Below are 11,452 nucleotides of genomic sequence, written 5' to 3' on the forward strand. Positions count from 1 at the left end.
TAGGGACAGGGGAGGATACAGATGTGAGCACGCAGGAAACTGAATTTGGAGGAAATTGAGAATAAGAGCAGGGTTTAGGCCTTGGGTCCTTGATGTAAAGCTACCAAAGAATTTCATTCTGCTCATGTGGGTATTGGTTACCTCTCTGCACGTGTGGATATTTGGGCATGAAGAGGTTAAGCTGTCTACGCTCTTTTGTTTTGCTCTGCCTCCCCCTCCAGAGGAAGATTTGTCTATAAAGTTATTTTTAGATGTCTTGTGAGCAAATTTGGTGGGAAGACAGGCAGCCAGCAGCCCCCGGCGAGCTGCTGAGCCCACCCCTCTCAGCTTACAGAGTGTAATTAGCAGATAATCACGCCAAAATCCCCACTCCAACGGGCTAATTTTATCCTGTGTGCTGACATCGGTAAGCTTGTTCAAAGTAACTTGTGGGCTGTTGGTTAAATGTGTTTCCTCACTTGTTTATGAGCTGGTGCTGCTGCATTTTGTGTAAAGGCAAGATCAAATGCAGGTCTTGTCATGCAGCAGCCACTGGTGCTTTGGTTAGGTTAGATAACTCAGGATGTTTCCTAGCATTAAAATTGCATTTTATTGGGATGTGCTTGCTGCTGGTGGTGTTTCCAATAATGTGTTTTGCTGCAGGGTTGGTATGGAAGGTGTTGGAGCTTTGATTCAGCAATGTATTCAGGCACGTGCTTTGAGGAGTACTTATGCCACTAACCTGTAATTATATATCTATAAATGTATATATAAAAAACTGGAGGTGCCTGCTGGGATTGGGCTGTAATTTCCCATGATCTAAATGGAAATTAAGCATGTATTTTTAAGCTACATTTATACTTAGAAGTTTTGCTAATTTAGGGCCTTAGTAACTCCTGCCGTTTTTTTAGCAAAGAAAAATATTAAGTGTGAGATGGTTGGGCTGAACAGCTTTCAGGACCTGCATACTTCTCTCTTTTAGTGATATGGTAAAATAAAGATACTTCTAAATAGAAAGCACAGTCATCCTTCTGGGTACAATAAATCTAAGACAGGTAGATATAATAAAAACTATTTCCTCCTGATAATAGATTAAGTCGGCCAAGGTTACATGGTCAAAAATAGGCTCAGTAACAGGAATCTATGGGACAGATGACCTGAAGAATGTGGGAAAAGAGCCTGACCTCCTGCTGTCTGATTTCCTGTCCATGGGCTTGGAAAATCTGACTCTAGAGAGGTACCAGCAGGCAGAGGGGGCTGGGCTGTCCCAGAGCTCAGCAGAACATTTGGGTTCCCTTGGTTCACAGAATTGCCTTTTGTGGGGTTTCCCTTCTGTGGACAGATGAAAGTTTGGGATCAATCTTGTGGTGAGGAACTTGTGAGGAACTTTTCAATTTCCAGATACGTCTCTGGTTGTGTAGCAGATTCTTAATGAATTTTCATCCCCCAAAATACCTCAGCTCCTGCCTGAGTCTCTTCCCCGCAGGATTTTGGATCTGGCCTTATAGAAGCTGATGTCAGATGCAGAAATCAGTGTCCCTCAGGTGAGCATTCAGTGTTTGGTAGGAGAGAAGAGACCTCTGTAACCCGTTTTCATTTTCTGAACACTTACCATGACAAAAAGTGTCTGTAGCAGAATTGAACACACCTCGTGTATTTGCTACAATATTTATCCAAGTTCATACAGCTGTGATGTCTTGCATAAGGTCTCACCTGAGAGTCCTGGTCTATGTGATTGTATCTTGAGCTTTCAGGCTAAATAGAAAAGCAGTGGGGAAAGTAATAGCTCAGGTTGGAGCAATGATTTGCTGACAGGCTGGCAAGCATATATTTGTCTAGCATATAAACTTGGTTCCTTTTTTCCCTGACCACGATGGAGGCTGCTTGCATAGAGGAAATATCCCTGGTGATAGAGAGCCACATTCACTGGGCTCTGGGTGTATTCAAGTGCTCTGTCTGCTGTCATATGGCAGATTAATTCAGTGGCAGAACATGGTGCCATTGCCTCAAGCAGGCAAGTGCCATTCTGCAGGAAGCACAGCTCAGCCCAGCAGCTGCCTCGTGAGCAGCCTGCTGGAGGAGCAAAGAGGAAACATCTTACATGCAGGAGTTGTGATGGCAGCTCCAGAAATGAGATTTTGAGTCTGGTTCCATCATAAGTCCCCACTTTCCCAACCATCCATCTAAAATTCACCCAGCAGCAGGCACTGACTGCACCACACACTCAAATTCAGGCAGCCTGGATGCATCAGCCGTGCCTGGTTCTCACTCCACCCTTGCTTTTGTTGTCTAAAAGTTGTTTGTGGTTCTTTAGAGAGAGAAAATATCACCATTTGCTGTGAGACAGTTGCCAAGGAGAGTTGCCTGTCCCATTGCATGGGGGTGATGGCATTCAGTGTTTATTTGAACATGGGGATTATTTTTGCCAGTTGCTTGTCAAAAAGTTGCTCCGTGGGACAGGAAGGAGGGAGGTGGGAGAAGGAAAAGCCTCCAACACTCTTGCAGGATGAGTTTGGGTTAATTCCCAGAGCTGTTGGGGATGGAAGAGAGCAGCCAGTGATGGGCACAGTGACAGGACAAGGGGAACAGTTAGAAATGAAGAGAGGAGAGGTTTACATTAGATGCTAGACAGAAATCCTTCCCTGTGAGGGTGGGCAGGGCTGGCACAGGGTGCCCAGAGCAGCTGTGGCTGCCCCTGGATCCCTGGCAGTGCCCAAGGCCAGGCTGGACATTGGGGCTGGGAGCAGCCTGGGACAGTGGGAGCTGTCAGTGTGGAAGGAGATGATCTTTAAGGTCCCTTCCAACCCAACCATTCTGGGATTCTGGGTTCATTTCCAGTGCAGTCACAGCAGAGATGATGGTTTCAGTTGTGATCCAGTGATCTACAGTTTCATTTCTCCATCTCTCTGTGCACTTTCAGCCACACCCCGTGTCAGCCCTCTCACATTCCCAGTGTGAATGCCACAGGGCTCTGGGCTCCGTGGCACACTCAGCTCCTCGGGTGCCATGAAGCCTTCAAGGGCATCCTTTGAAGCTGAGCTCTTCCAGTAAAACATTTCAGTGGAAAAAAGAGTGAATGCTGATAAAATCGAGATTCATTCAAGATTTTCTAAACAGATCTTTGTATTTCCCAGCTTTCTCAAGAATCACTAATTATGAAAACCCAATTTCATTCACCATTTTTACTTGGCTTCCAAATCAGTTCTGAAGACAGACAGAAAAGTTACTGCTGGTAGTTCAGATCCTGATAAAAACCTCATGAGAATCAGCTACTGAGGTTTCTGTGTTAAAGCACTGACAGATGGAAATGGTATCTGATACTTCAGCGTTCTTTAATTGAGCTCTCAAAGGCATGACAAGGTCCAATGGCTGGAAACTGAAGCCAGAAAAATTCAAATTGGAAATAAGGTACAAATTTTTAACAGTGAGAGTAATTAAACTGTGGTACAGTTTATCAGGGTATGTGATGGGTTCTCCATGGTTTGATCTCTTCAAATCAAGAATGCATGTCTTCCTCAGAAATACTCCACAGCTCAAACAGAAGTTAAAGGGCTCAATACAGATTTTTTTAAATGTAATTGTGTGACCTGGATGATGCAGGAAGTCAGGCTACCACATCTGAGGAGATAAGAATCTGTGAATCTAAACCCAAACAAGTCCCTTGATTCCAAGCCCTGCATTTAAACTTGATGTGCACCTCAATTCCCTCCCTGCTTCATTCTGTCTGCTTGAAAAACAAGCAGGATTTTCTAAGGCAGTAGTTTGAGGAGTTTAATGCATTTTCTTCTGGGAGGATTTTAGCCAAGATGCTGAAGAGCTTGAACCTTCCCTTAGGGCTCTACAGAATGGCTCCTTCTCTGTGGTTAACTGGAGCTGGCCCTGTGGTCAGAAATGCTGCTGAGCAATTGCATCCAGGGGAGCCAGGTATTCACTCCCTGGCTCCAGGAACACCCCTCTCCTGTGCTGGTTATTCTGGGGATTCTGCTCACCTCCAGAGTTAAATTTATCTCAGTGCCACGCAGCCCTTACATTCTCCAGAGTTAATTAGTGCTGCTGTGAAAGCTGAATCATGAAGTGCATCATTAAGAATGGCACACAGGTTAGGAAAAAAGTCAGGCCAGCAGTGTTCCAGGCACCTCCTTTTTCCTGAGGCTCCCCACGCTGTTCCCCAGTTTCATTTTTATGTGGCACGGTGTGAGGACTGGGTGCAGCTGCCAACAAAAACTGGCAAAACAGGAGGTGGAAGGGGTCTCTTAATTGGCTCCAAGTGCCAGTTTCTCCAGAGGGGCTTTTCTTACCAGAGAGAAGCTGTTCAGCAGTGCAGGAGAGGGTCACACCTGCAGAGCAAATGGGTTTCCTCAGTCTGAAGACATCTACAGACCAGAGCAATAATACAGCAGAAATATCAGAGTTTGGTTTTTAAGGGACGTCTGAGAATGCAAAGGAATTGCCCTTTATTAAAAAGGCCAGACCAGAGTCTCTCTTGGTGCATATCGAATACAGAACACAGATCTTTCACAAGGATCCTGTGCTGGAGAGGGGAGGAGGGAGGTGGGTGGAGAGGAGGAGGAGACAGAGAGGAAATTTAACCCTTAAGGACCTTCCTCAGCATCCTTGCTTTGCAAAGAAATCTTTGCCATGGAAGCATCTCGTCCCTGATGTGCTGTGTGCACAGAGAGCAGCTGGTGCTGGTGGGAGAGCTGGCTGTGTCTGTGTGTCCCCTGTGTCCCCGAGCAGATCATCCTGTGTATCCTGGGCTGGAGGGAGAGCACACAGTGAGCTCTGGGCTCTCTCCAGGCTCAGCCATGAACCTGAGCCTCCTTAATGGCTGTTTTGGTGTGCATCATCTTAGTGAAGTGCTCAGAAGCACCTTGGATTTGAGGGAGCATCTGGCAGAGGATTGACAGAATTTGGGTCTTCATGAGAATCACAGAATTGTTTAGGTTGGAAAAGACCTCTAAGATCATCTGGTCCAACTGGGGTTCAATGGGTGCTTGGTTTTTTTGTTGGATGGTGCCATTGCAGGACAAGACTGCAGGGGCTGGTTAGGGCAGAGTCTTCTGTGCCATGAGCAAGGCAGGAGGGGCTGCAGAGCATCCCAAACATTTCCTCCTGACCTCCCTGCTGGCAGCTGGCTCAGACCCCCCGTGTGATGCTGGGACACACTCAGTGAGTGCCATCAGGTGCCAGGTTTAGGTTTGGATCTTTGGCCATTGTGCACAGCTCCAGGCCTGTTTATGGACTCCTGGCATGTGTGACTGTGTTTATTCTCAAGGAGCTTTGCTCTTCCCTGCAGCCCAGCACACTTTATATCAGGATCTCACAGTCATCCTGTCCTGAGGTATTTTTGCAGGGGGAAACCTGGCCAATGTGGGGGTCAGGGAGGCTTTGGAGCATTCACTTGCTGCCTGGAATCACTGTTTTGGGAATGGCTCTGCCTGCTGTACATGCTGTTGTTCTGTAGCCTTGGATTTTCTCCACAGCCCTGGTTCTTGGTCCTTTGTTTTATTGGAGATGAGTTGGATGGACCAACACAGCACAGTGATGATGTAATGAGTTGTGTGTTATTAGCCAGAACTAAATAAAAGTTATATGTTGGATAAAATTTTAGTAATAGATTTGTAATGAATATTCACAAAAACAAAAATCAAAATGTACTAATATTACATTAACTAAATTTTAATTAAAAAATAATAAGAACTTGTGCTTCCATGGGTCTAAGGTTAGCTGGAAAGAGCTGAGGGCAGCAATGTTTTGGTTTTTTTTACTGGAAGATGCCTTGCAGTCTTTGGGCAGAATCCTGTCCCAGTGTCCTGCTGCTACTGACACAGAGGTCCCCAGTGTGTGCCAGGAGCCCCCCTGGGAGAGCATCCTGCTCCTGCCTTGGTTCAGCCTCTGCCTGTGCTCCTGTCCCTGCCAGGCTGCCCCTCTGTGCCCCTGCATCCCAGGGCAGTGCCCAGCTGAGGCAGAACATTGTCTGCCTCCTTTGCTGCTTTGACTGATCTCAGCCTGTGACCTGCAGGCAGAAGACAAAACTTTCATTTGCTCTTTTGTCCCCTGTATTTTTATTTTCCTTTGACCCATGCATCCCTTATCGGTTTTGTGAAATTTCTTACTGCTGACTTCTATTCATTGCCCTTACTTGTTTTCTATGGAGAAGAATTTCCCATTTATTTTCATGATTTGGCTTTTTCTTGTCCTCCAATCCAGAGCAGCTTTTTGCCAGCTCAGCCTTCTTTCTTTTCCATGGGATTGTGGTTCCTCTGTGTAGGGAGGAAAATGATCTTGAACAGTTCCCAATTATCAGTCACATATTCCTGCTCAAATTCTTTCTTTCAATTGTTTTGCTTTGTAATTATTTTCAGCTTTGTTAAGCTGGCATTGGAAATCATCAAGTAGATACATTACTCATTTGGACTTTATTCTATTTGCACATAACAAATGTAATCAAATCAGTCTCTTGTACCTAAGCTGCTGCTATATTTTTACATTCTGTCATCAGTTCCCCTTGATCTGCAAAAATGAGGTCTAATATAGAATTTCTTCTATGTTAGATGCAATTGTTTTTGTGTCTGGATATTTTCAAGTATAATTTTAGGAATTCCAAGCACATTTTTAGTATTTGTAACACAAGGCTCCAACATATGGCTTTCAAAACGAAATCCCCATAGAAATGCAGCTCTCTTTCTTGAGTGGAATAACTGTGTTTACAATAGCTCAGTGCTACATGAAAATGATAGTGTTGTTAGTAATATTGAACAGAATTTTGAAGAGTTCAATAAATATTTCTGTTCCTTATAAGGGAAAAAGGGAGGCTGTTTGATCATGTCCTTTAACAATAAAACACCTTTTATACTGAATGAGGATTGTATAGCAGCTCTTAATTAGAGATAATAAATACCAGCAAGTTACATCTGTGGGGAAGAATTTTAGCTGTGTGCCATTATTTTTTAAGGGATAAACAAAGTGGCTCACAGAACTAAGGGTTTTTCTGCCTGACATTAATCCTAGACAAAATAATGAAATTGCTGATAGGGCATGTAATTAGTAAAGAATTAAAGGGATTAATGCAAGTAGTGTCAATCAACATGGGCTTATAGAATATAGCTCTTGTCTAATTAGATTTTTTTTTCCGGGAAGATTACAAATTGTGTTGATAAATGTAATAGTATTGATATGATAAACTTCTGGGAAGGCCTGAGGATGCTGATCTGATCTCGTGGCTGACCCTGCAGCTGGGGTGGGTGACCTGAGGCCATTTCCAGCCTGGAACACCCAGTGGTCCCTTGCAAGTGTTGCCTTTGGCTACAAATAACTTCTTACACGAGCCTGGGATGATAGAAAACCAATTAGGCACCACTGAAATAGATAAGAAACTGCTGTACTCTCCAGTTTTAAATGGAAATTCATCAGTGAATGGACATGCTTCTAATGGAGTCCTGGGGGTTATCACAGATCTACCTCTGTGGTGAGGTCAGAATCTGAAGATCGCTGAAATAAAAGACAGATCACCAGAGCAGGATGATTCAGGTGCCATTGGTAACCGAAATAAAAGCAAGCAACATATATTAATAGGACTCTTGTGGAGCTGAGCCATGTCCAGGGAGCTGCTGACACTGAAAAAGATGTGTGGGACCATCAGCAAACACAGATCCCTGTGTGGGAGTGTGACAGAGAAGAAAAATGTCATATCTGGGGGGATAAAAACAGGAATATTTGAAACAAAGAGGAAGGGACTCCTCCTGCAGGCTCCAGTTGTGACTTTGGCAGCTCATGGCAAATGTTGTCATCATCAGTTGGAGAGAATTGAGGAGAAGGACTCGTTAAAGGATTGGAAAGCACATCCACCCACTGGAGACTGGGGGAGACACTGCATCATCTGACACAGGGGAAGGTGACAGAGAGTTTTGATCACTCTGATGGACAGAAACATAAATACAGTGAAAAAGCTGAGTTCAGTCCAGCAAATAAAGGGAATAAAACCCAGTAGAGAGAAACCAAAGGTAGAGGAACTCAGACCAGACATAAACCACACTTAGCAGTGAGAGCAATTAACCACTCACAACAGCACACTGAGAAATATGAAGCTCTCTGTTTCATTGGAAATTTTTACATGGTCTTTCTTTTCCTAGAATTTCTGCTCTAGTTTGAGAAGGAATCAGTTCTGGGAAGTCTTGTGACCTGTGTTATCCAGGGGGTCAGAAGTCAAAATCACAGTGGCCTCGTGGTTTTGTCACTGATTCCTCCGAGGGCTCTGACACCAGCTCAGCTGTGTCCAGCACAGGAGGAGGGCTCACAAAAACTGGCTGATCTAGAAGCAGATCAGGAGTTTTATTTGTTTCTTACCAGCTTAGATAAGGATTTTTGGAAAAAAACCCCCCACCAATGAACCCAGGACTGAATTTTCTGAAAACCTTGTTACTTACTAAAGCATTGCAGATACAGATTAATTCACTCAGCTCCTCGTTGATTCCTCCCCTCTTCGGAGACCAGAGGCACACCCACACAGAAGAGACAGGCTCCACTCCCTCATCAGCAGCTCCTGCTGCTTTCCACTGACTAAGGAGGTACCCAGGATAAATGTAATGATCAGGAGGTGAAGTGAGGAGAGATGGATGCCCCCTGAGAATGGGGTCTGCAGCCCACTGCTCCTCTAATGGACTTTACATCCCATGTGGCTGTTGATTCATATTCTGAATCAGCTCTGAAAGTGCTCAAATGTTTTTAAACTCCTGAATATTTTCAAGAATTCACCTAGGCACTTGGAAACAGTAGGGAAAAAAGAATAGCAGCATGTGAATGAATGTGATTAACGGGTCATGGTTATTCCCAGATCCTTCTTTTTAATATAATTACTTCATTACAACACAGCCATGTCACAGAACTTCTATAAACAAGTGCTGATGTCTGGCTGCTCAGGCTCTTTAAAGTCCAGATCTTGGAGAGGAAAAGAAATTTGGAATGGAGAAAAATAGCAATTAGAGTTAAATGGTAAAATGGAGAGTTAATGTGTAGTGAGTAAAACTCCTTTTAGTGGAAAATGTTTTTTGTGTTAACTTTTGTAAGAAAACAGTTTTCCATACTTGTCAGGCTTGACAGTTAAAGTTAATGGTGTTAAAAAACAGAGTACTGAAAAATGTTCCCTTCGGTGTGAAAGATTTATTCAATGAGAGTTTGCTTGAAAAGTTATTTTGGCTGAGGGTGCTGGCTTTTGCCTAATGCTTGGAACAAAGATCCTTGCTGTGTTACGAGGATGGGGACAGCCCTGAATTTATGATTTCCCAATTAAGATGACATGACCTATTTTGTTGTGTTGTTGACCCCTTTTTGAATAGAATGCCAGCCTTTAAATGTATTTTTTTCCACATAGGGAAAACCACATCAAGCAAATGCTGATCTCACTCTGCCTGGAGTGAAGCTTGGGACATGCTGGGACGCTCAGAGACAGAATTTGTGAGTTAATGTGCACTGAGAGGAGGCTGAAAAGCGAGTTGAACTGTTTCTACCCATTACATGCTATTTAGCAAGGTAGTTAGAGCCTGAAATGTCTTTGTGTGGCCACAAAAGGCTGTCCAGCAGCCGAGCTGTGTCTCCCTTGGCTGTGGTGGGGGCCGAGGGTTGTGAAGCAGTCGAGGGGCAGCAGAAGCAGGGCTGGGTGCTCTGGGGATCTCTTCTCTGCCATTCCTGGTAACACACTGGGGAGGGAAGGGTTTTTCACAGCTGCCCATCAATCCTGCAGTCATGGAGCTGCTTGATCTGAGCCCTGCCTGCTCCTTACTCAGCACACTACTCCTAAAAAAGTTATGCCTCCAATCCATAGTGGGTGGAAGCTGAGGGCAGTTTCCCTTTTAACATCAGAGGGTTTTGTCCCTTGAAGCATCCTCTGGATTTTCATCTGCTTGTGACACTGATAAATCAGGTCAGTCACCTCATTGTGCTTTCCCTGAATTAGGCTGTGGGGACATGCATGCAGGTTTTGTTCTGGCTGTGGCCCCCATTCTCCCAAAGCAAAGGCTCATGAATGGGCTTTTGAAATCTGTCTGCCCTTTGTCCCCTTTTCAGTCCCCTTTTTATTAGTGCTACTTTTTATTATTTGGATCTCTCAAAATATCTGAATTCTACCTATTAAAGAACCTTGCAAATATGGACTCAGCAGAGGTTGGCAGAGGTCCACTGGCCTCCAAGAAAAGCTGGTTGGCACCATTTGGGAATCTATTCTGGTGTTTAGAAAAAATTCATCAAAAAACAGCCCAGAGAGGCAGAGATTAAAATTAATAGTGTTAAAGCTCTGGTTTAGAGCCCACCCTTGTCAGAAATTATATTTTCCTGAGTTCATCTTGAGCAAGACTGCATTGCATGGCTTTTTCAGAAGCACATCTTGAGGCTTCCATGCTCCCTGGGCACAGGGATGTACAGGCTCTGTGTTGAATGCACAGTTTTGGATCTGCTGCTCTTTCCAGCCCTCCAATTTGCTTTATCTTGTTTGGATTCTGGAGAGTTTGGTTGCAAAGAGAAAACAGATCTGGAGCCCTCACTGTAAACATCTGAGAATGCAATGTGTGCTTGGTTTAAAGGTTTCCCAGTGATGTTTTTAACCCTTCAGTAAATTAAACTCTGAATGGTACCTCTGTGACCCCAGTGATAAGGGCAGCTGAGGGACAAAAATATCTGGAAGGTTTTGGAAGTTTTCAGCTCCTGTAGGAGAGATTTGCAGGGCAGAGCTGGAGCCTCACCCTCCTCCAGCTGCACCTCACTGGAGGCACTCACTGATCCTGCTGGGCTGGGTTTGGGATCAGCACCAGTGCAGCAGCAGATTAGACCTAGGGAAGAATGTTCATTATGCCCACCTTCCATCTGTCCAGGAGGGGCTTTGTTAATGGTACAGCTGAGTCAGATTCCCCTGACTTGGTAGGTGGATGTGCTTATCCTGGAGAAAATTCCACATTCCTCACTTTATGAGTTCTGAGAACCCATATTTACCAGTGCAAGGGGCTGGGGAGAGCAAGGAGGTGGCAAGACCCACATGGATAAAGTCATTAAACTACTACTTTGACATATATTTCTTGAGGAGTGTTGGAAGATTTTCAGATTGACAATGATTTCAGCAAAAACGTTCACATGTGATTCCCAGAAAGGTTCCTAAATCCAGCTTTAGGTCCTGTTGTAAAGGTAAACTGATTTCTACTGGCACAGATGAGCTGCATCTCTGAACTGTGAGTGCTGCTGGTGCAGAGAGCCTGAATGCCCAGAGATGGAGTCAGAGCCCAGCTTTGTGCTCCTACAGCTGAGACCCAGGCACCTGGTGATTTTTTTCTCCAAACTACATCACTCAGGATGCTTTCATGAGGTTTGAAAACTTTCTATGAAGACTGATTTCAAGTTACCCTCCTAGTTATCCTCTGTGCCAGTAGCCCTTAGGACAAATAAAACTGACCCCAGAGTGAAGTGACCTCCTTGGTGAGACAGAGTTTTC

The 11,452-nt window shown here is 44.5% G+C and overlaps 1 long non-coding RNA gene across 1 annotated transcript; it reads left to right on the top strand.

Moving 5' to 3' along the window:
- Positions 1 to 277: 277 nt before the first annotated feature.
- LOC148221590 (uncharacterized) lies at positions 278 to 9,465 on the top strand. The gene is made up of 2 exons (XR_015807760.1): positions 278 to 406; positions 9,350 to 9,465. It is a non-coding gene; the product is annotated as an uncharacterized LOC148221590 (long non-coding RNA).
- The last annotated feature ends 1,987 nt before the right edge of the window (positions 9,466 to 11,452 follow it).

This window comes from Sturnus vulgaris, chromosome 20 (assembly GCF_052056855.1).
Source record: "Sturnus vulgaris isolate bStuVul1 chromosome 20, bStuVul1.hap1, whole genome shotgun sequence".
Classification (NCBI taxonomy): domain Eukaryota; kingdom Metazoa; phylum Chordata; class Aves; order Passeriformes; family Sturnidae; genus Sturnus; species Sturnus vulgaris.